Source organism: Anguilla rostrata, chromosome 5, assembly GCF_018555375.3.
Source record: "Anguilla rostrata isolate EN2019 chromosome 5, ASM1855537v3, whole genome shotgun sequence".
NCBI lineage: Eukaryota > Metazoa > Chordata > Actinopteri > Anguilliformes > Anguillidae > Anguilla > Anguilla rostrata.
Window position 1 is genome coordinate 55,471,344 of NC_057937.1, and position 25,000 is coordinate 55,496,343.

General features: G+C 57.0%; 1 protein-coding gene across 1 annotated transcript in view; it reads right to left on the bottom strand.

Moving 5' to 3' along the window:
* The window catches only part of ankrd11 (ankyrin repeat domain 11), a 117,712-nt gene that overhangs the window by 67,428 nt on the left and 25,284 nt on the right, over positions 1 to 25,000 (bottom strand). The window contains exon 2 of the mRNA XM_064337255.1: positions 21,959 to 22,030. The gene's annotated coding sequence lies outside the window, so the exon portion shown is untranslated. The remainder of the gene's footprint in view (positions 1 to 21,958; positions 22,031 to 25,000) is intronic.

A 25,000-nucleotide genomic window follows, 5' to 3' on the forward strand; every position in this document is an offset into this window, starting at 1 on the left:
TGAAGAGCTTTATCTACATTAACCATGTCAGGCAAGAGCCAAAACACAAATCCTGAACGCATTCAGACTGCACACGCAACAAGCCCTTGGATTAGAAGCCTAAAACCGTTAAAAACACCACAGCCTCGCACAAAAGGACAGGAGACTTGGAGGAGGGAGGGGAACCGCGATGCAGTCTGAAGAGCTGGGCCTTCAGCCTGTGTCTGAAGACGGACTTGCGATTCTGCTGTTCTGACCACCATGGGAGGCGTGTCTCACCATTGGAGGGCCAGTACAGGCAAGCACGGTGACTGGGAGGCGGAGCTAGAGAGGGAGGGGGAGGAGCATAAGGGAGGGGCGGACTGGAGAAATCGGGACATCACTGAAACCCACTCAGCAGACTTAACACAAACTGAAGGAACCCAACACCCAAACACAGAGCTAATTCTGAAACTTTCCAAATAATCACTAACCCTGCCACTCAAACCCGACCAAAGGCACAAACTGAACACCCAAACCTGTCCTAACACACAAATCCAACACCCAAACCTGTCCCAACACCTACAAATCTAACACTTAAACCAGTCGCAACACAGCCCAACACCTGAACCGACACCCCAAACCGCCTGCAAAGCCTCTAACCCGACTCAGCACCTCTACCACAACATTCAGCCACAGCCCCTCACCTCCCACTGCTCAGCCCCAGAAGCGCATCGCTGAGCTGACTCAGTATCCCATGGGCCTGTTCAGGGGGCGAGCAGGGCACAGTAGCTCGGCTTGTAGCAACAGGAAGTGCGCTCTCCACAGTAGCACGGGGCAAGGGGGACAATAGGGGCGTAAAAAGGTGTCAAATCCTGAGGGGCCCGGACGGAGCGGGGAGATCAGAAGAGAGGAAATGAGCGGAAAAGGAACCCCCCCCCCCCCCACCGAATCCCGTTCCTACGGCGATCGTAAAAAAGGAGGCGGTCCGTCTGCGTCAGCGGTTAGCGGGCCCCATATTTACCAAAGGGCGGGAAAGGGTGGGGGAGCAAGGCACGGCTGGAGGAAGAGGGGGGGGGGGGCACCCCGCCATCAGTAACTGGCGAAACAAACCGAGCGCGGCTGTATAGGACAGACTTGAGTACTACAGACTCGAATACCACCGAGAAAACACCACCGAGAAAACACCACCGCTTCATGGCTTTCCGATTATCACGGGGCAATTTATTATGCGACAGTACAGAGAGAAAAATCACAAGCGTTTTCTAATGAATGTTTTATTTGTGTTTTTCATGCCGTTCTTTTGGTCCTGCGGTTAAAACACGTAAGCCTAGGTGCGCTTCGGCAAGGCCGTATCCCTGCTAAATATGCTGAAGAGAAAACGAAAGTAGACTCATGCAGAGGACAGATCCGCCACGGACGGCCCAACGCTCGCCACAGCCACCGTCTTCAGCACTCACACACAAACCCGGCACCAGCCATTTACAGTTAGGAAACGTCCTGGCAGCTATCCAGCTCCCTAGAGCAGCCGCTGGTGCGGGACAGGGGTGTAGGGGAGCAGGATGGGGGTGTGTGGAGAGAAACGCCTGGCTGGACACCTTCTAAGTGACTTAGATAATGATTACACATCCACACACACACACACGCACAGATAGACAGACAGACACACACACACACGCAGACAGACACACACACACGCACACACACACACACACACACACGCAGACAGACAGACATCCACACACACACACACACACACACACACACACACACACACAGACAGACAGACACACACACACGCACAGACAGAAGACACACACACACACACACAGTACTTTTATTGTTCTCTGCCTTCATTTTTTAACTGTATCGTTTTATTGTGATTTATTGTGTTATTGCACAGCACTTTGAACCCGGAGTCTGAAAAGTGCCTTTCAAATAAAACGTGTTATTACAGACATAGGTCACACGCCTGTCACACTGTCCTCACACACACACACACACACACACCTCCTGGACCATCAGAGCCAATGATAACACACAAAGCCTGAAGGGTCAAGTCAGCGCCTCTGTTCCCTTCCTTCAAGGTCTCCTTGATTACAAGGACAGGGGTTGCCAAACAGAGAAACTGAAGCCTTCCAGGCCTTGACCATAGGGTGGAGCTTCCCCTGCTTCTTTCAGGGTGAATCTGCAGGTCTGCTGGGGGGGAATGCAGAGCCAACACCTGCCTGAACAGAAGAGCGCTCCACTACCATTACTCCCACAGACTGGCTCTCCTCCCCTCTCCTCCCTGCTCCAGTTTACTTCACACAAACTCGCACACCCCTCAAACCCCTCAAGGCTCTCTTTCCTTCACCCCTCGCCGAGATCGCGCTGGCCAGACATCAACATCAGCGGTCTGCAGGGGAAACGCGTACTGCGCATACGGTCTCACTGCGTTATCGCTCGATCTCCACGGCACCCCCCCCGTGACCCTGCCCCCACCCTGGGGCTGGACGCAGACAGGGAGACGCCCCGCACCCCTGTCCGAGGCCTCGGCCCCTCCCCCCTCACCCCACAGAGCTGGAGAGGGGTGGAGCCCAGCAGGCCTGATACACAGCAGATCAACGGCCTCAAAATGGAGCCTGTGCTGAGAAAGAGAGGGAGAGAGGGAGAAAGAGGGAAAGTGTGAGAGTGAGAGGGAAAGAGTGAGAAAGAGGGAGAGAGCAAAAGAGAGTGTGAGAGCATGAGAGAGCAATAATGAGAGAGAGATAGAGAGCAAAACAGAGTGAGAGAGCAGGAGAAATGAGAAGCAGAAAGAGTGTGAAAGAGCATGAGAGAGGGAGAATGAGAGAGGGAGAGGGAATGAGAGAGGGAGAGGGGGAGAGAGAGAGAGAGAGAGAGAGACGCTTTTCCGTTTTTCTCGTGACAGTACGCAGATGCTGCTCCAGGCCAGGAAAGATGTGATTGAGCAGAAAAACAAGCGCCCCGCTCCCCGACCCCCACCCCCTCCCCCTCCCCCATCTGTTTCCTGTCCAGCGCAGTGTAGATAAGGCTTTGGCAGCAGACACCCTTCTACTTGAACGTATTCACACAGGCCTGGAAAAATCTCCCTGTTCTGATATACTGAAGCCTTGCTTACATTTCTGCACTCGCACAAGGACAGGGGCGTTCTGTCCTCGGATGCACAGACTAAGCAGAGACTCACGGTAAACAACATGAAAAACGTTAAGATAATAAAAAAGGACACGTGCGTCTCGACTCGAACGCTTTATTTTGGGCCACGGGTAACCGTGCCAACGCCCTCTGCCTGCCCGTCCCGCTGGAGTGCCCAGTGGTGCCCCAAACATGCCCGTTAAAACCCTCAGAGGACTGCCCGGTTCGTGGGCACGTGGGCATGGAGATGCCCTAATCTCACACGCAGCTCAGAGCCGTGTTCTCTGCCTACGTGACCCGGGAGGGGAGACCAGCTCCGCAGAACCAAATCTCAGAGCCGGTCAATGACATCACTTCTCTAAAGCTGTGTTATATTTAGAGACGTACCCACGCTGCCTCTCTCTCTCTCTCTCTCTCCGTCTCTGTCTCAGTCTCGCTCTCTCACTCCCATGCTCTCCCTCTCTCTCTCCCTCTCTCTCTCTCACTCCCATTCTCCCCCTCACTCTCATTGCCTCAAATGTCATGATTCTTCTAACAGAACACTTTTAAAAATGAAATTCTTCATATTCAAACTGAAAACAGCACACAGTCTTAATCTCTCGATTTAAATTCTTTTGCAACAAGCAACAACAGCCACTGCTCTCTGTGAGACAGACAAATCTGAGAGAGAGAGAGAGAGAGAGAGAGAGAGAGAGAGAGATATTCTGAAGGTGTCATTTCGGTGTAGGGATGGGTAAACAATAGGTATTGCACTTCTGTGGGAAAATCACTCACATCTATTGGGCGTTGACATGACAACCAATCAGCAGCACAGCCGTACAACTTCCATGCGATCGACAAAAACACATCACATGATCAAATGGATCTGCATGGCCTTGCAGCTGATTGGCTGCGCCCGTCAGGGCTTCTAGAACACAGAGCCATGGACGCAGGGAGAGAGGGAGGAACACGGGGAGACCACAGAGACAGAGAGGAGCGAGTTAGACAGCCTGGCTATTTCTCTCCCGCAGTGCACGCTTCCTATTCGATCAAAGCTCAAAGCTGGATCCGAACCCGTGACCCCATGCTGGAGAAACTGGAGGCTTGCTTTTGCTCGGCTCCATGAGCCCCTAGCTTAACGTGGCTGTCCCTCTCCCCCTCTCCCCCTCTCTTCCTCTGCCCCTCTCCCCCTCTGCCCCTCTGCCCCTCTCCGGAACGTCGCCGCAGACCCAGCTGCCGAGCGACGCCCGTCCCACGGCGGGCTGCAGCGTGCGGAGCTGCTTCTAGGTCAGTAGTGTTTTTCTGCTGATGGTGCTGCCATGTTCCAGCGATTTACAGGGAGAGCACCCCGCCCCTTCCTGCAGTGGCCACACTGCGCCGCTCTCTGCGCAGGCTTTTATGAGTGTGTGAGAGAGTGTGAGTGTGTGAGCGCGTGTGTGTGTGAGTGTGTCAGTGTGTGTGTGTGTGTGAGCGTGTGAGTGTGTGAGCACGTGAGTGTGTGTGTGCTCGTGTGAGTCTGTGAGAGAGTGTGTGTGTGTGTGTGTGTGTGTGTGTGCGCTTGTGTGAGTCTGTGAGAGTGTGTGAGTGTGTGAGTGCGTGTGTGTGTGTGTGTGTGTGCTCGTGTGAGTCTGTGAGAGTGTGTGAGTGTGTGAGTGTGTGTGTGTGTGTGTGAGCGCGTGAGTGTGAGTGTGTGTGTGTGAGTGTGTGTGTGTGTGAGTGTGTGAGAGTACTTGCAGGTTTTAAATAGCCAGAGCAGGGATCACGTGTGGAGAAGCAGCACCGCAGGAGGGCGTGTCCGAGCGGGCCCCGCGCTCAGCTGTGATTGGCTGCCGCGACGTGCCATAAAATTCCCCTTTTGGCTGCGTCCGGTCCTGCCCCCAGCTCTCCGCATTCAGGCTTTGATCGCGGGCTGCAGCTCCGATTCAGAGGCCGGGAAGGGGCGTGGCCAGCGCCGGCATTGGCTCAGGGGGGGCCGACGCCCACTCGGAAATTCCGGCTCCCGTAAAAAAAAGACGACAGTGAGCCATTCATTCCCTCCCCTCCCTCCTGCCATCGCAGCCCCGAGGCTTCGCTCCACGCAGGCACGTATGCGCGCGCGCACGCCTGTGTTGCCATGGCGCTGAGCGCAGTGCTCAGCTGCGGCGCTCGGTCGGCACGTACAGCCTCCTCTGCCTGTGCACTGCAGATGGGGAGCGGCAGCACCGCCAGATACTGGCCAGTTCACAAACGAAGACCAGAGGTGAACGGGAGCCTGAAACAGAGCTGAGGGGGGACAGACGCACACAGGACCACGTGTCCATCCTGCGCAAGCTACCACTCGGCTTCCCGCGGCTTCGCTAACTGGAGTAAACCGTTAGCGTTAGCTTTGAACCGCTTCCAGAACGATCGCTGCTCGCCTGCTCGAAATGGAACCCCGAACGCACACGCAGCGCCCCCAGCAGCCCCCGGGGAACGGTAGCGAGCGCTCGGGCTGTTCGGCGAGGAGGGCTGGAGGGCTGGAGGTGCTGGGAGGGAGGAGCGGACAAACCGCCGTCGCCGCAGCCGCCTCTGCGGGCAGGTGAGCGCGGGAGGCTGCTCATCGCGCTCCTCGTCACGTACCGAGCCAGAGAGCGGGGCCGCCGTTCGCCTTCCCGCTACGCCGTCGCCATGGCAACGCCGATGCGTTAACCCCCTCTGGGGATCTGAGCGTGTGTGTATGGGGGGGGCGGGGGGGATTTGAGCGTGTGTGTGTGTATGGGGGGGCGGGGGGGGGAGGGGGGCGAAAGCAGGAGCTGATAGGACTGCTTACCGTAGACATTGCCTGCGGAACAATGCAGAGAGATCTGCATTTTCACACAGAGAAACGCAGGCAGACCACACCAGGGAGAGAGAGAGAGAGAGGGAGAGCACAAACAGGCTACAGCGCTAACGATTTTCCATTTTAAACCCGTCAGGATCTCGCTGCTCTCGCTCGCCTTACACAAACACCACACACGTAGCTGCAGTGTAGTATAATGGGCTTGCAACGCAAAGGTTGTAGGGTCAATTCCCAGCTAGGGCGCTGTCAGTATACCCTTGAGTAAGGCATGTAAAGCCTTGCACTGTACTTCAATAAAAATGATCCAGCTGCAAAAATGGATTGAATGAAAAAATCTAATATTTGTTATGTTGCTCAAAACAATAGTGTGTGAAATCCAGAAAAGTAAACTAATAGAACATAGACCAGGGGGTGGCCAACCCAGGTCCTGGAGAGCTGCAGGGTCTGCTGGTTTTCATAGTGACTCCGCACTAACTGATGAATTAAAGCAGTTGATTACACAGTTAACTCACCTCACCTGGTTTCTTTGGGCTAAGTGGTTGCAGTATTTAAGGTGAAAACACAAACCAGCAGACCCTGCGGCCCCCCAGGACCAGGGCAGGCCGCCCCTGATGACACAGCACACCTTGCAGAATAGGTCTAAGATCACATCAAACTATATGTGATGGTGCAGCTACCCTCTGTCCCTCTCCAACAGGCTCAAACGAAGCACCAGCACTCCTCCTTCTTACCGGCCCAGAAGCACCGCTGCTCTCTCCGCGCACGAACACAATGCAGCCCGAGCCCTGCCGACGCTGCGCTACACCGCGCTACGCCATGCTAAGCTAAGCTACGCTACGCTACGCCACGCTACGCTACGCTACGCGATAACCATCGGGCCCCGCGCGTCGAGCCGGGGGACGGCGCCCGCGTCGTCCGCCGCTGAACCCGCCGACCCCGCGTCCGTCCGCACGCCATCGGATCAGCTCAGCGTCCGTCACCGGCTCCCGGTCCCCCTCTCCCCAGACAGCTAGCGGCCGCCGCGCCGCTACCGCTTAGCGACGCTAACGGGCCCCTGTCACTTCAGAGGAACGCACGCCAGCGCTATGTGGACACATCGCAGTCAGGCCTCAAAGACCAGCAGGAGGCCCGTGTATAAATTTGCCTTAATTAGGAGGATTAAAAGGCTCGGGGATTTGAATCTTTTTCACAAACCAAGTCCGGTTTCCCCCCCCCTCACAGTCCACAGCCACCGAACTGCAGTCGCACGGCCCTTCTCTGGCTCTCCAGGTTGTGTGTGTTCCCAGGGTGCGGGAGAGCGCTCCGGGAGGGTGAAGCATCGATTGTGTTTGTTTTCGCAGGGGACGGAGACGACCGGGTCAGCCCTGCCTCACGGCTGAGAAAGAAAAACACCACAAAGCCCCCGCTGCACACCCAGCTCAGGAAGCATCAACACGGCAAATTCTCCAACCGGCCTTTCCGCTTCAACTCCAGCAGCGTCGCGCTCCTTGTGCCTGTGCTCCAATCAAACGCAAACGCACCCTGACCACCTCCCTGATAGCACTTCCTCTACAACAGAGCTATAACACACCGGGCCTGGCTCCCGCTACCCCAATATACCCCCTCCACCAATCAGAGAAGCTCAGGGGAGTCCCACACAGTCATTTCAGCCATGTTCCGCCTGCCGTACAGATATGGAGCTTGGCGTGCTTAACACTGAAAACACCGCCAGTGAAAGAGAAGAGCTTTCTCATCTGCAGCCTCTGTAGAAATATTAGTGAAGGTTAGGGACTGAGGACAGATCGCCGATGGAAGCCAAGCCTGGCCTACAGCCCGAGGACAGCAGAAGCGCAGAGCTCTCCTCACCTGTATCCAGCAGTGTCATACTGCTGAGCGCCTCTCTTAGGACTATCTTCACTGGGTACAGGCTTCAGCTCCCAACTGACTGCCATAAACATAGAACAATCATACGCAGTTCTCCATGACTGAAGTTCACTTCCTACTGCTGCTCCCCAGTCATGCAGTGCGACCGCAGCAGAATCGCTTGGCTCTCCCACATACGGGGCGAGCACTTCAGTTGGTCTGCATGACATGAGCTCGCCGAGCCCCCACCCTCGCAGAGCAGACAGACGGCAGACGGCGGAAAGGCAACACCGGCTAACTTTTACAACCAGCGATAACCGTCTGCTGGCGTGGAGGCACGTTAGCATGATGAAATGGCTGCTCAACCCAAGGGACTCCCAGCATGCCCGCACAAGGTAAAAAATTAACTGCACACTCTCGACCGCGAGCTGTCACTGCAAAAAAGCCAGAACAAACAAACAGAATCTCTGAACGCCTCGCGAAATGTGAGCAGACGCCGCGATATTGCTCACGCGATTTTACTCCGTTAGTTTAATAGAGCAACGTTGCGTCTAATCGCCTTTAAAGTAGTCACCCGCTCCTTCATTACCGCAGAGGCCACGGTTTACAAACCGGACACACGAACCGCAAGGAAATCACAGAAAAGTCGCGCGTGTGTCGGAACCCAGACTGTACCAGAGCAGCCCTCATAGAACTCATCTCCTGGCGGGTTCACACACACAAGCTGTGTCCAGCCAACGACTGTAATGTGGACAAACGAGCACAATTATCCTGCACAGCTGCGCAAATGGCCACACGGTAAACAAAGGGCATTCACACGACAGCCAATCAAAGGGGCCGTCACAAACACCGTAGCCATGGTGTGAAAGTCTTCATGGAGCCCCTGAGGTGAAGCACGCGATGGGTAAGTTCATAAGGAACTGTAGACTCAACCCAGCCCAGCCCATACTGAGGGCAATACAAACGGAAAGACTAGGGACTGGAGAGCAAGATGGACTGACAGGTAGAGAAGAAGAAGAAGAAGGCCACACAGGTGGAGAGTGCTGCAGCACCCAGCGTCTACGCAGACGGTGCAGAGGTGCAGCCCCGCTCTCTCTGCGTCTGCAAGCCGGTCGGCACCAGACACCAGAGGAGCCGCTAACGCCCCCAGATATTTACGACCAACACCTGATCTGCGATTATTTCACAGCGGCTGAAGGTCACGGCTACGCTGAGCGCCGAACAGGAAGCAGGGAGAGGAAAGCTTGGCACGCTAAACATGGCCCCCAGAGGACCAGCGACGTGCTGAACGTTCGTGGGCCCGGTTTCAAACCCCGCCCAAAAAGCTCCATTAGAAACCATTCATTTCCCTCTGCGGACCGGGAAACTGCCACTGAGGAGCCCGCACAGAGGGACAGTGATGGAGAGTTCAGTCGATGCAGCGCTAATGTACCAGAGCAGACATGAGACATAGGCTAGATGACTAAAAGGCTACTCCAGTCAGCCAGGAGTCAGTCACCCCCTTCATTCCACACACTCATCCCCAGCCTTCTGCACACGTCCGTAAACACGGAGCTGACCGAGACCTGCGGCCTGTAGGTTATGGAGACACCAGGCGAGGAAACCTGGAGCGGCGTGAGAACAGGAACCGGCACTGACGCACGGCCAGCCCTGGCCAATCAGGGACCAGCGCTTTTAAAGGCCTGAAGAGCGCTCGCTCTAAATCCTGGGATGAAACGCAAGCTAGCGCTAACGCTAACGTCGCCATCGCGCCTGGGCTCTAACACAAAGGGCTCCTCCAGCGCACACCGACTGCGTCGAGCGCATCCCACGCTTCCCTGGGACAAGGGCAGAGCAAGGGCGGCTCGGACACCCCTCAGGAAGCAGGGCGGGGGCGGGGGGGGGGGGGGTCTCGCTGATTGGGGGGAGGCTGGGGGCGGGGTCTGAGGAGAGGGGGCTCGGTTACCCGGGGTGTTTTAGCGTGGCGATACCCTCCGGGGTCCCAGGGCGCAGATCGGCTTTGCCTCGTCTGCTCGTCTCCAGTTCCCTCTGGCTAACGTACCGGCGCAAAGCAGCCCTCAGACAGCGCCCCCCCGCCCCTCTCCCCCCTCTCCCCCCGCCGTCCCGCCGCGGGCCAGCTTATCTCCCCAACGGATCCCGTATCTGCGCGCCGGTGACGCACTCGGAGCTGGCGCCTGATGCAGCCCGCTGGGCAAACACGAGGAGTTTATACAGCCCGAGGGGATATCGCTCCTAACCGGAGAGAGAGGGGGGGAGAGAGAGAGAGAGAGAGAGAGAGAGGGGGAGAGAGAGAGAGAGGAGAGGGAGGGAGAGAGAGACAGAGAGAGAGAGAGAGAGAGAGAGAGAGGAGAGGGAGAGGGGAGGGAGAGGGAGAGAGAGAGAGAGAGAGAGAGACAGAGAGAGAGAGAGAGAGGGAGAGGGAGAGGGAGAGGGAGAGGGAGAGGGAGAGGGAGAGAGAGAGAGAGAGACGAGAGAGAGAGAGAGAGAGGGAGAGGGAGAGGGAGAGGGAGAGGGAGAGGGAGAGGGAGAGAGAGAGAGAGAGAGAGAGAGGGGGAGAGAGAGAGAGACGAGCAGGGAGAGTCCATTAGACCTCGTCAGCGGGGGCGGCAGGGGCTGCGGGTCAGCGCGCCCCTGCGGCCCCGTCTCATTGGCTGCGTTCTCGAGCGCGTTACGGTGAGGCGGCGTGCAGGCCTCGCGTCTCCGCCGCACCGCCGGCGGCCGAGCCGGCCAAATCCGGCACCTCGCCTGTTCTCCGGCACGGCCTGGGATCCCGAGCCTCTGCCGGAGGAGATTAAAGCGGCGGGACCCGCCCCCGCTCCGGGGACCTGTGAGCCGTCGCCGAGCGACAGGCTGACTGACAGCCGAGAGATTACACTCCTAACGCCGCAGCACAGGGCTGAGCCCCTGAACCCCCCCACCCACCCCCCCTCCCACAGCGTGCGGGTTCAACGGGAACCAAAAGGGCTCTCCGTGCCTGAGTCCAGCCTCACTCTGAACTCTGAGAGAGCAGAGAGGCATTACGGCAGGTTTCCCCCCACAGCTCCTCTGGAGGTGCGGACCCAACCGCAGTTCAGTGGGTGAGACTGTGGGTAATGACAGAAAGCCGCAGCAACACACACACACACACACACACACACACACACACACACACACACACACACACACACACACACCTCCAGCGCGGTATGGTAGGTGTGTCCCTCACACACACACACACACACACCTCCAGCGCGGTACGGTAGGTGTGTCACACACACACACACACACACTGCTCAGCCAGGGCACAGGGGCAGGGGGGCTAAAGTTCACGCCGCGTTCTGCTGATTCACCAACAAAACCCAACAGACGCTGGCGGCGCGGCTCGCTGCGGCCTGACCAGCTTAACGCAGCGGCCTGAACACAGCCCCCGCTTAACATGCAAGCCAGGCTTTAAAAATTACCCTGGTTCACCAAAAAAAACAAATACATTTTCCTAGGAGATGCCTTCACGTCTGGCACTTTCCTCTTGCATCTGGTTTTTTTAAAACATCACCCATTTATGCAGCTGGCGACCGTCTGACGAAATTCGGGTTACACAACGGCAGCGGCGGCCGGGGAGCTGACCGCGTGACCGAAACGGCCGGGCCCTAAACTTTAACCGAACGGCCGCCCGCGGTGAGCACTGAGCGCGCTCGCGTCTCCCGCGCTTGTGTACACACGGGACGCGGCAGCGCACGATTTCGGGAAGGTTTGCCGAGAGACTTTGCCCCTGCGGCCGGAGCTCCACCCCCCCCCCCCCCACCCTCCACGGGAGTGCCAGGCGAGACGGCACCGTGCCCCGCTCCGCTCCTGGAGAGGTTCCAGCCGCGCCCCCCCAGCGCCAGCGAACGCATTTGGCAGATTGGCAGCAGTAGAGCACGCCGCACTCTTCACAAAGCCAGAGTGAAAGTCCTGACTCCGCAGAGCTTCCCATCAAACGGCCGCGCCGGCCATAACCCCCCACTACCACTCCCCCCCCCCCCCCCCCCAGCTCCGAGCCCATCGCCATGGAGAAGCAGGCGGCCGACTCCGTAAGTAAACAGCATAAAACAATGGCTCAGTGGGGCGGGCCACAGTGCCAGTTTAATGAGGTCAGGTTGTGTGGAGCCTGGCTTTCCCTCTGCAGTCCAGCTCCGGTTCAGAGCTCTGTGTTCTCAGCTGCGTGTCCCGCTCCAGGATGGAGCGCTCGAAAAGCCGACGGCGTGTGTTTGTGTGTACAGAGTGTACCGAGCCGCTCTGTGTTCTGCACGGGACAGACAGCAGCGGATCCACTCGGGCTGCTGCACAGAGGTACAGGGCCTGGGACAGCACGCTGGACTAGAGAACCAATGCGAGTGAATGAGTGATTGAGTGAGTGTGTGTGGTGTGTGAGAAAGAGAGAGAGAGAGGAAAGGGGCGGAGACAGGGGCCAGTCTGGCACAGAGAACAGAGGAGGTCCACTCTGCAGTGGGACAGGATGGGACCTGCATGTAGATGTGGACGTGCACAAAAAGCCCCTTTCATCCTCTAACCCCGGTGGAGCGGGGGCGTCTTCCTGACACCAGCCTAATCTGCACCTCTCCCCTGCCCCGCCAGGCCCCCGGGGCCGCAGGGGCCACGGGGCTTTGCGTTTCGGAGCACGGGGCCGAGGGGCCCAGCTAAAGCCATTGTCCCGAATCAGTCACAAAGCGGGGCCATCGCCCGTTACTGCTGACTCAGCAGTCTGAAAACGCAACGATCGCCCCCGAAGCCGGCCTTAATGAGCCCAGCCCAGGAGCCCAGCCCAGCCCGCAGCCACACTGACCAAGAGCAAGTCCATGGGCCACTGGAGGAATAATGGAGGCTCAGACGGACAGCTCAAAGGGCCGCTTGTGGGCCGACGAAGACCGCGCAGCTCTCCAGCAAACAGACCTCGCGTTATCGCCAACGTCGAGAGGCGGAGTCCACGCGAGACGGGGGAACCGCCCCGAAAAATTCCCTGAGTCCCCACCCCCCCCACCCCCCCGACACGGCAGCAGCAGCCGCCCGTATCGCCGCCTCCTTCCATCGATTCCTCTGAGCGCGCATCGATTCCCGCCACAGGTCTTCTGTTTTAAGTGCTGCAGCCGAGCGGGGCGAGCGGGTGGAGCGGGTGGAGCGGGGCGAGCGGGTGGAGCGGGGCGAGCGGGTGGAGCGGATGGAGCGGGTGGAGCGGGGCGAGCGGGTGAAGCGGGTGGAGCGGGTGAAGCGGGTGGAGCGGGGCGAGCGGGTGGAGCGGGTGGAGCGGGGCGAGCGGGTGGAGCGGGGCGAGCGGGTGGAGCGGGGCGAGCGGGGCGAGCGGGTGGAGCGGGGCGAGCGGGTGGAGCGGATGGAGCGGGTGGAGCGGGGCGAGCGGGTGAAGCGGGTGGAGCGGGTGAAGCGGGTGGAGCGGGGCGAGCGGGTGGAGCGGGTGGAGCGTGGCGAGCGGGTGGAGCGAGTGGAGCGGGTGGAGCGGGTGGAGCGGTTGCAGCGGTGGAGCGGCGAGCGGTGGAGCGGGGCGAGCGGTGGAGCGGGTGGAGCGGGGCGAGCGGGTGGAGCGGGTGGAGCGGGGCGAGCGGGTGGAGCGGAGCGGCGAGCGGGTGGACGGCGAGCGGTGGAGCGGTGGAGCGCAGCGGTGGAGCGGGTGGAGCGGGGCGAGCGGGTGGAGCGGGTGGAGCGGGGCGAGCGCTTCGCCGGTACCGTTTGCACAGCGGTGATTGATTGGCGGTTAACGGGGGACCGCCCTCAGAGGAGAGCCGACATTTTCAGATTTCAGTTTTTTTTTTGTGTATTTTTTGTTTTTTTGGGAAAGATGCTGAATAACATTAGGCCCAGAGGTCCAAAATCACACACGGGGGGTGAGGGAGGGGGGAGCTGGAATCGCACTGGACTGTTTTTAATGGAAAGTACTGAAACTCCCAGGCAACGTCTGTTTTGACTCTGGTGCAATGACATTAGCTTGTGTTAGACACGGGTCCAGACTGTTCTTACACGGAAACAAGGCATCTGACCAGGCTGGCTGGGAGCCAAGACTATTAGAGGACGGGGGGAGGGGGAGGGGGAGGGGGTCTGTGTGGGGGTGTGTCTAAAGCAGCAGAACCCTGGAGGAGCTCAAGGCGGCTCTGACCACTCTGTCTGAACAGCTAGCACTGCTGCTCCAGGCCTAACCACATGTCCAGCAAACACCAAGCTCAAACTAGGGATAGTGTAAGCACAAACACTGACCAATCAAAATATCACACTGTCCGCTGACCACCATGGTCAAACCAGGGGTAACGTAAGCACAAACACTGACCAATCAAAATATCACACTGTCCGCTGACCACCATGGTCAAACCAGGGGTAACGTAAGCACAAACACTGACCAATCAAAACAGTGCCCTGTCCAGTGACAGCCATCTTCAAACCGGAGATAATGTAAGCACAGACACTGACCAATCAAAACACTGCATAGGGTAGCACATCCCACAGCGCCTGGCTCAGAAGGTCAGTCCCAGACGGGCATGCGCCAGAGCCGATCACCATCCCGCTAACGCGGAGCGGCTAGCCCGCTAACGAGCTAAACGCAACGGACAGCCGAGGGCGCCGATCGATACGGGGTCCCGAGGAGTCAGAGTCCCGTCGGCCTGGGGCTGCCCCCCCCCCACCCCCGTCCGGCTGAACGCAGAGGGAGGACGGGGGGATGAAAGGATTTCACAGAAGAAGAGCGCTGCGGTCCCAGAGAGCGCTTAGAGAGAGGAAAATATCTCCAGACACAGCGCTGGCACTCCAGCGCTCAGAATGGTAATGCCACCACACAGCCATTACAGCAGCCATCTCTGCACCTCAGCTTCAAATGCAGGGGGAACGGGGGGGGGGGCAGGGTGCTTCCATGCACACGAGGGCAATTACAATTCCAAGCATGAATCCTCCCCTGTACACAAGTTGAGGGCGACCGGGAGACAATTCCAGCAGGCCAGCTGTAGCGAATCAAAGGCAGGACTCGGGGGGGGGGGGGGGGGGAGGGGGGTGGGTGGGGGCCACATGAAGCGGCTCCTGTCTCTCTGAAGCCAGTAATGCAGGAGCACCTGGATCCGGAGCAGCCCGGCCCAGTTAACTCACCCTGTGAGCCTGTGAGAGGGAGAGGCTGCGTTTCAACGGATATACCCTGCACAGGCACATGCTGATATGCACTCAAAAACACACACAACCACACGCGCACACACACACACACTCAAACACAAGCACTCACACACACACACTCAAACACACACACACAAGCACACACACGACCACACACACAAGCACTCACACACACTCAAACACACACACACAAGCGCACACACACAAACGCATGCGTGCAAACACAAACACACACACACACAGCTCTCTAGCTCCACAATAACAAAACCATTCAAACACAGGTCCATATGGGTATCAGGACAAAGTGCAAAAGTAAATAATGTTTTGACCCAAGTGAGCAGGATTATGATCAAAACTGAACCGCCCCCCCCCTCCACCAGACAGCTGGTGCTGTTGACAGAAGGCCATGTGACCGTGTGTATGTGCTGCACTATAAATAACAGGGGGGGGGGGCAGCGGTTTTCCACTGCACAAACCCACACAGTGACATCAGCACCGCTAAGAGGCTTCCTCATTTTCGATAAAAGCATCTTTCTGTCTCACGCCACAGCAGCTCAACGTAAACAGAGGGCTTCTGCCACAAACCACAGCACACAACAGAGCCCTGCCCCCCCCCCCTTACCTTCACTGCTGGGGGGTGCAGGGTGGGGGGGGGTTAATTGAGACACACACGCAGGCAGAGGAAACCACACCAGAGGCGGGACGTTCAGGCCCAGGGCACGCAGGACGGTGTGAACTAGCAGCTGCTGACGTGTGCAGGGCAAGAATGACTTCAGGGTTCAGGCGGCCGGCCGAGTCAGGGGTCCGAGATCTCAGGATCTCAGGTGCCAGAGCCCCACGCTGTCAGTAACGCTAGGGCCCGGCCCCAACATCGACCCCGCCCCCCACCCGACCTCCGGGAGGCCTCGTGAAGCAGGGCTGTCCGTGGGGGGGGGGATAACAGACGGGCTTTGTTCACGGCACACCCTGCCTTTCACTGCACTTCACTGAGGGGGGGGGGGCGGTTACGAATCCCACGAAACACCCACCCCACGTGCTGAGGCCCGGGGGGGGGAGCGGGGTTGGGGGGGGGGTTTTCGTCCCATTACCGCCATCGCGGGCTGACGCTAATGACCGGCGATTACGGCGATATTGCCGCAATTACGCTCAGATAAGTGAGCGGGCGCGGCCCGGCGCTGCCATTCACGCGCTCAGCGGCAGATAGAGCGGCCTGCGAGGAACGAGGGGGGGGGGGGAGAGGGGGGGAGGGGGGCGGAGATTAGAGGCCCGAGACCGGACCAGGGCGGGACACCCCGGGAAGAAGCGTTTTTCAGGCCATGTGCTGCACTCCCACGCAACAATAGAACTCCTAAATCTGCGGTCAGAGCAAAAACAGCAGGGTCATTACCATCCAAACAGAGAGAGAGAGAGAGAGAGTGTGAGAGGGAGAGAGAGGGAGGACAGAAATAGAGGGGGGAGGGGGAGGAGAGAGAGAAAGAGAGAGAAAGAAAGAGAGTAAGAGAGAGAAAGAAGAGAGAGAGCGAGAGAGAGAGAGCTAGCAGCAGCCGAGGGAGAAACAAGCGCGTCACTCAGGGGATTGCGGAGGGGGGGGAGGGGGCGGGGTCAGACGACTGCTGCGTTTGACAGTCGCCCCCCGCGCCCCTCCCCCCACACACACAACCCCACCCCTGCCCTCTCTGACGCACTGCAACATGCAACACCACCATCAACATCAAAACACGCGGGGGGGGGGGCAGGAACCGCGACGCGGCCGAGCCCCCCGGAGGCCGACCCGGAAGGGGACCCATCGCCCCGGAGACGCCGCGGAATTAGAGGAGAGCGGCGAAGAGGCAACCGCCAATTTATCCCCCCCGAGAGACTCCTTCATCACTATCGTCAAACACGAGCCTCTCTGAAGCAAACACTACCATAAACAGCTGTGGAGCAGACCCTGTGTGTGTGTGTGTGTGTGTGTGTGTGTGTGCGCGAGTGTGTGTGTGTGTGCGTGTGTGTGTGTGTTGTGTGTGTGAGCTCAGGCACGTGTTGTTCCCTTCCCCGACTGTCATCGGCAAAAAAACAGCTCCGTACGGAACTCTCCGGTCAGAGATGAAAACAGCGCGGCGTCACCAAAACAGCCGCCAGTCGCCGCGGCTCCCCCCGGCTCTTTAATGACCCGCGCGAGCTCTCCGCCACCGGCGCAGGGAGCCGGGGGGGGCAGCGGGAGGAGCGCTCCGAGCTGAAATAAGGGAAGAACGCTCGTCTGTTCCACTGCGTTTGTTTTCGGGTTGTGACCCCGGCTCGCCCTGAAGCTGGACGGGGCAGTGGAGGAGGGCACGTTCTGCTCCGCTGGGGCGCCTGTGGTTTCGGCAAAGGAGTCTCCCCTTCACCCAGAACGCAGAGCCCAGAGCACAGAGCCCAGACGCCAGGCCCTGCGGTCCGGACCGGCCCGTCGGACCGAGCCGCACACAGAACCTCAGGGTAACACACACGCTCAGGGCCAACACAACCTCAGCTGAGGATCAGAGCCAGTCGCTCCCACCACCAACCGAGCGCGTGACAACCCCCCCCCCCCCCCCCAAGACTGGGCAGCATCAGCTACGCCATGCCTGCCCCGAGAACGCGATGATCCGTCACATCCACTCAGGGCTCCATGCTAACATTTTCACCAAGGCGCGCACGCGCTCCTACACTGACCAAACAGGAGCACATCACTGCATCCCGATTAGCAGAAGAGCTCCTACATTACTGTTCTAGGTAGCACATCACATGTGTGGAGCATCGCTGCTGAAATGGACGGGCTGTGGAGCGCGGCCGGTCTGCAGTGCGTCTGTGGAGGGCTGAGCGTCTCTCCCTTAATAAGAGCAGGACGGCAGTCTGCAGTGCGTTCTGTGGAGGGCTGGAGCATCCTCCTTAAATGAGAGCAGGACGGCAGTCTGCAGTGCGTCTGTGAGAGCTGAGCGTCTCTCCTTTAATAAGAGCAGGACGGCAGGCTGCAGTGCGTCCTGTGGAGCGCTGAGCGTCTCTCCTTTAATAAGAGCAGGACGCCAGGCTGCTGTGGAGCAGCGCGCGAGAGGAGCGATCGGTCGCCCGGGAGAGAGAGCGCGAATCACGCGGCCTGAGCGCTCTGCTCTTCCTCGTTACGGCCCTATCGAGCGCGACGCCCACGTCTTCCTCCGCACCCCCCCCCCCGCCCCCCCGCCCGCCCGCGCGCGCTGGCCGAGCTCCCAGCAGGCACCGGGAAACGCTTCAAAGGCAGCCGAGCCGCGCGGACAGCCTTGACTGGCCAGACCCCTCCCAATGAGCGCGCTCAGAGCGGCGGGGGCGGGAGGGGGCGGGAGAGGGAGGGGCTGGGGCCTGGAGGGGGGACTGCGGTCTCCATGGCGCCCAGCTGTTCCTGGAAGCAGCCTTTCTGAGCGGGTCCTACCTGAGCGCTGTGTGTGAGAGAGTGTGTGTGTGTGTGTGTGTGTGAGAGTGTGTGTGTGTGTGTGTGTGTCACCACAAACTCCTCAGGTACACCAGGTCTCTCCATTGCCAGTGTGAGTGAGAGGGGACACAAGACCTCGGGAAGCAGAGACAGCTGTCAGGGCGTAACTCATAACCCCTGTAGAGTCCCAAACCCTGTTTCTGCCCCCGTGTTTGAGCTGGGGCTCCACAGCAGGACGTCCTGCCCGGGCTTGGTGTCTGTGGGCCAGGGAGCCTTCCCCCCTTCCATAAGAGCTCACTCTAAATCAGCACGAGACCACGGCCAGCGCCGTCCCGCCATGTTCCACCCCGCTGCAGCCCAGCTGGACCGCCGAGCGGGGCGGAGAGGGGGGCGGAGACACTGCGCACCCATCACAGTAGACACGCGACAGAGTCCCCTTCAGTACCAACCCCCCCCCCCTTCAGCTCGAGAGGAACTCTCTGAAGACAGACAGTCACTGGGACAAAATGCACCCGCATCCACTCAGCGACTCATTACATTACAGGCATTTAGCAGACGCTCTTACGCTTTTACACAGCATTTACATTGTGCATCCTTTTATACAGCTGGATACATACTGAAGCAATGCAGCTGCTCAAGGGTACAACGTGTCCTAACCGGGAATCGAACCTGCAAGCCCAGTTCCTTACCCATTATACTACACTGCCGGCCTAGGACGATGAAAGGAGGATAAACAAACTAGTGACCAGCGAAGGCCCAAAGCCAGCACCTGAGCTGCTTTTACAGGGAGCCATACAGACAGGGGCCCCGGGCGCTGTCCTGCTCCGCCCCCTCTCTAATGACTGCTGAATCCCAGCCAATCAGCAGCCAGGGATTATTTCACCCTCCAATGCCGAGGCCGGGCTCCACAGGCCTGGAACAGGAAGGACCACAGCAGACTGATCTCATCAACACTGACCCGTTCACATGGCAACAGCCAAACCCCAAACGCCACCAGCAACCAGATCTCTGCCATGGAGACTACCAGGCATACTTTAGAGCCTCACACGCATCACCAGACCTGCTGGACGGAAACAGGAAGGCTTGTTTATTTATGCACTTTTATTCAGCAAAAAAAGACTGTTGACAACAACGTTGATTGGACAGAATTTCAGCAGAAATTCCGCCCCTTCTCTTGCAGTGTCTCGTTCCTTTTCGTGGAGGTAGTAGTGTGAGCCTGACCACTTCCACAGAGCTTGGCATACAGGGTGCACACACACACAAATACACACACACACACACACACACTCTCTCTCTCACACAAATACACACACACACACACACTCTCTCTCACACACAAATACACACACACACACACACCACACTCTCTCTCTCCACATCACACACACAAACACACCACACACAATACACACACACACACACACACCTCTCTCTCACAGCAAAACACACACACACACACACACACACAATACACACCACACACTCTCTCTCACACACAAATACACGCACACACACACACTCTCTCTCACACACAAATACACGCACACACACACACTCTCTCTCACACACAAATACACGCACACACACACACAAACACACACACATGCGCGCGCGCACACACACACTCACACACACACACTCTACAGCATTAGCGTGTGCGCCTGTGAGCAGACAGGCTCAGGGAACACAGGGTTATGTAACATGGCTGCCGGGCAGGGAGAAAAGCGCCGTAACGAGGGGAGCCGAAACACCGCCCCCCCGGCCCCGCAGCGGCCAATCAGGGCCCGGAAACCATGACGACCGTGAGGTAAGCAGAGGGGCAGCGCTGCCTGTGACCAGGATGGCACCGATCGATCAGACACACCAACATAAGGACGCGTTTCTCAAGGCAGAAAGAGCCGCCCCGCTAATTAGCGCGCTAGGCTAGCACACACGGCCGGCTTCCTCCACCTGCCACTGGTTCAGATGGTGTAATTACCCAGAGTGTTATCAGTGGCATCCCCATACGGCAGCGCAAGACGTGGCTACGGCGAGGGAAACAACGCCGCTCGGTACTTAGCGAGGTTGGGAGGGCGCAAACTGAGCGAGCATTCTAATGAGAGCATTACAGCCGGGGTCCAGCCGAATATCAAACAAAACACTACAACAGACACGCCCCCTAACAACACGCAGGGAAGAGAGGAGAGAGGGACATTACCACAGACCACGCAGGGGGAGGGAGAGAGAGAGAGAGGAAGGGAGAGGGAGGGGAGAGAGAGAGAGAAACAGAAAGGGAGACAGAGAGAGAGTGGAAAGCGAGAGAGATGGGGAGAGAGAGAGAGACAGAGAGCGAGACAGAGCGAGAGATAGAGGGAGAGAGACGCAGAGAGCGAAAGAGAGTGAGAGAGACAGGCAGAGGGAGAGAGACACAGAGAGAGAAAGCGAGGGAGGGGAGAGAGAGAGAGAGTGGGAGAGACTGGGGAGAGAGAGAGACAGAGAGAGAGAGCCCTGGTGGAAGGGTAATGAGCTGTGTCCTCTCGTCTCCCTGGTTGCCACTGGCAGGCCGCAGATACGGTCTGTGTTCAGATGTAAACACCACGCAGCGCTCTCAGCGCACATCTCCTGCCTGCTGGGGCAGAGACTGAACAATGCCCCGAGATGGGGGGGGCGTGGCCTGCGCCTGACGGACACACGGGGTGCGGGGCTAATCCGGCTCTGCTCTGCGGCCGAGCGGCAAGCAGCGAGCGGCGAGCGGCGAGCGGGACAGCTCAGGCCGTTAGCCGCAGCGCTTCCAGGAAGCCTGCGCTGACCCACTTTCCAAATCTGAGAAACACACACACACACACACCAGCCCTGCGCTCTGCTGACAAACACACACACACACACACACACGCATGTACAGGATACAGACACACACACAGGATACTGAGACAGACACACACACACACGCACGTACACTAAGAGGAGACAGACACACACACACACAGTCAGCCAGCAGCACAGGTGCAGGCCAAGCCTCAAAGGGCAGCCAGGACAGACGGACGGACACAGGAGGTCCTTTGCAATTCAAAATCAAACTGAATATTCTAATGCACTGTCCACTGCGAGCACACAGGGCAGGGTAACACAGGCTAACTCCACACAGACCTCTCTCCCACTGCCTGACAGAACACACACACCACACAGGGTCACACCCTGACGACAGAACACAACACACAACACACACACACACACAGTAACCAGGAACTCCCCAGACTTCTCCACTGTCTGACAGAACACACACACACACACACACAACACACACAACAGCTAACAACCTCCGCGCAGAACACAGCAGTAACACAGCTAACTCCAAACTGTTCCACGCTCCACACCACACAACGCACATACACCACATCTATTCACACACACACACACACACACAGCTAATAACCAGCCCAGAGACACTCATAACACTACATAATCAGGCCTAATCGTTCCTCACACACAAAGGGCCATAAGCTTCTTATTTACAGCAGAGACACTACCGCGGCACCTCCACACCACCAAAACACACTCCCCCAATCAGAGGCCTGCGTCTGAGGGGAGGGGGTGGGGCCTCAAAGGGGAACAGCAAGGCCCCTCCCTCCAGGTGCCATGACACAGCCCGTCTCGCCCAAAACGACAGCGCCGTAGCAACGACAAAAGGAAGGCGGACCCACGCCTGTCACACAGCTCAGAAACGTCAGCGAGCAAACAGAGATACTTACCGATTCCATGGCTGTCTTCGGTGAGGCGGGGCTTAAATCCGACAAGGGGGCGGCGGCCAACTCCGAAAACTCCTGAGGAGGGAAGAAGGAGGAAAGGGAGACAGGGTTAGCGAGCCGTTGGGGGAGTTTCGCGTTCCTAACCCGATACGGGCGGAGGAGTCTCCTTACCCCGCGCGGGCTCCGTTTACCGCGTGATTCTTTCCACCGCGTCCGCCTCACCGCCGAGCGACAGCGTCCCCCAACCCAGCGCCCCCCCCCAACCCAGCGCACCCCCCGCCAACCCAGCGCACCCCCAACCCAGCGCACACCCCCCCCCAACCCAGCGCACCCCCCCCCCCCCCCCAACCCAGCGCCCCCCCCCCAACCCACGCCACCACCCCCAGCTTCCTTCAAAGCTTCCCCTCATTTCCACAGCTAAAATTCCACCGAAACCCGACCCCCCCCCCCCCCCCCCCGGAAGACCGGCCAGGCCGTCGAGGTTGGGGGCTTATCGAGATTTGGACGGAGGCAGTTGGAGAGATTTTCAAAGGCCTTTGGCTAGGAGCCCCCCCCCACAAACCTTATCCCACACCACAACTGTTGAATGAGAACGCCTGTCATGTAGCCAACCTAAATTCTGAAGCACAAATGTCTCCTGCAGACCTTTTTTTAACTGTTCTGAGGACCCAACACAAGCCTCTTTAACAGGGGAAGACCATATGAGTCACTAGCATCACTAGCACCTTTCATCGGACGCACGCGCGTTGCCAAGGTTACGCGCTTGGCCCTAAGTTAACTTCTGGTCTGTGTTTACTGGCTAATATGGCACTGATTACAAACGGAGTGAAAGTTAAACTGATGAGCAGACTGACGTTGGGCTCAGGTTGTTGTGCTGTGGGGTGCAACTTGGAACAAATGCCAAATGTAAAAATACATTATTTAACTTTGTAACCCCACTAGGGAATTGTGAAACGAATTGCTTGAATCCCTGCGATTATTATAGCTGGTGCTTGCCCATTGTTACTTCGTATTTTTGAGAAATAACTGGACATCGTTACCTATTAAAATGTAAGTCCTGTAAAAATACACATAATAAACTGTATAAATAAATAAACCAACACCATACATACACATTTAGTAATACTAATACAGGCTTATTTACTATATCAACTTTAAGACTAGCAACACGCTCGTAATTATCTCATCGTGACCCATTAAAGCCAATGGCGCAGACGTTGCTTCATACTGTCAAACTGCTTTCCCAACAGCTATTTTGCATCCTGCGACTTGAGTTACAACAGTGAATATGCACGGATTCCTAGACGTGCTGATAGCGACCACCTTTCTCATATTAACCTCAAATACGCAAGACAGGACACTTAGCAGCTAGCAAATTTATGTTCAGTTCCATTCATTTATATAGGGTTGTGGATACACGTCCCCTTAGCAACCAAAAGCTAGCGCTGGACCACCACTGACTTATTTGCCGGCACAGAAAAAAAATCGTGAAAGTGTTGAAAAAATAACCACGGGAGGATAACAAGGACATTTTTTCCTACTTAACTAGGTACAGGTTGTTACCGATATTTCACCTATTTCATATATAGTTGCAAATCAGTTCACGTTTTTCTGTCTGTTGAACAAAGGTGGTCGAATAGGTGCTTTCACTGTAGCACTGACTTTGTTTCAGGTAACAAACTCATGATAAGCGATAGCTAATAGCTGACCAGTAACAAGCCTTCAATAGTTATGAACAATTAGCTAACTAAATTGATTGTAGCTAGCTAGCTAGCTAAACGTAGCTAACATTGTATAAATTATACACAGAAACGTCAGATCAATGCTAGTAGTTGATACGCTATAGCTACGTTTTGAACTAACGTTATGATACCTGTTTCCAATGACTTGACAATGTTACATTGCCTGATCATTTTTTGTTGTGGTAACCTAGCAAGATGACCCAAACTATTAGAGCCACAATGTTTTTCCATCAATGCATGCTATACAAATAAATACCTATAGTAATCGCATTGGCTACACATCCTGCCCAGCACTAGCCCCATTTTGTGTCTCATGTAATCATCGTTTTTAAGCAATGTAATAGAAAGAGTGCACTTTTTACACAAGAATGTGCATGTAACCAGAATAGTTATGGATTATGCAAGGAATGTATGACGCTCCACAAGGTGCAATACTGTCAACAGTTATCTGTTTAGGAGTATCGCATTTGAGTTTGGCCAAGTAACGGTTCTTTCCTTCGACTGGTAACCCCAAATAATACTGGCTGGACATAGTTTTAACTAGCTGGCTAACATAATTTACTTGTTATTTATTTCGCTTGTTATCAGAAATAGTCTAGAGAGACTCTGTTGTTATTGATTGTTTGCGGAAGTCTGCCGGAAGTTAAGATAGGGCCAGAACAACGCACATGCGCAGTAACGTTTGCTTATGTTGTTACCGTTGAAAGCGTCTATATGATGGCAGTTCATATTTCGCAAGTAACTAACTAGCTCAGTTCAGAATGATAGTTTGCAAATGGACAGCATCACACTGTACATCACAGGTCAAGGGTCAAGAGTAGGTACAAGAGTAGGTACACAAACACACAACTCACTCAAAACGACACACAACTCACGCAAAACGACAAAGAACCCCCGCTAGACGAAGTGTTTTTCCGAGACGGCGCTGCTCTCCAGAGGGGCGGGGCGCCGCAGACTCAGGAAGCGCGCTAATGCGGGGCGGGGTGCAGCTCAGACTGGGGCGCAGGGGCCCAGCGTGCCTCCGCCGGCCCCCGCTGGCCCCGCGTCGGGAGACCGTCGGCTCGGGCTAATCCAGAGCGGCAAGCGCCGGCTTTTAATGGGGGAGGAAGTGCAGCCCTAATCTCACAAATCCCCTCCCTGTGCCAGGAAACGGATCCTTCTGTGGGGCGGGGCGGGGCGGGGTGTGTGTGTGTGTGTGCACGCACGTGTGTGTGTGTGTGTGTGTGTGTGTGTGTGTGCACGCACGTTTGTGTGTGTGTGTGTTTGGCACACTAACAGCTCAGAAACAGACTCGAGCGTGGTG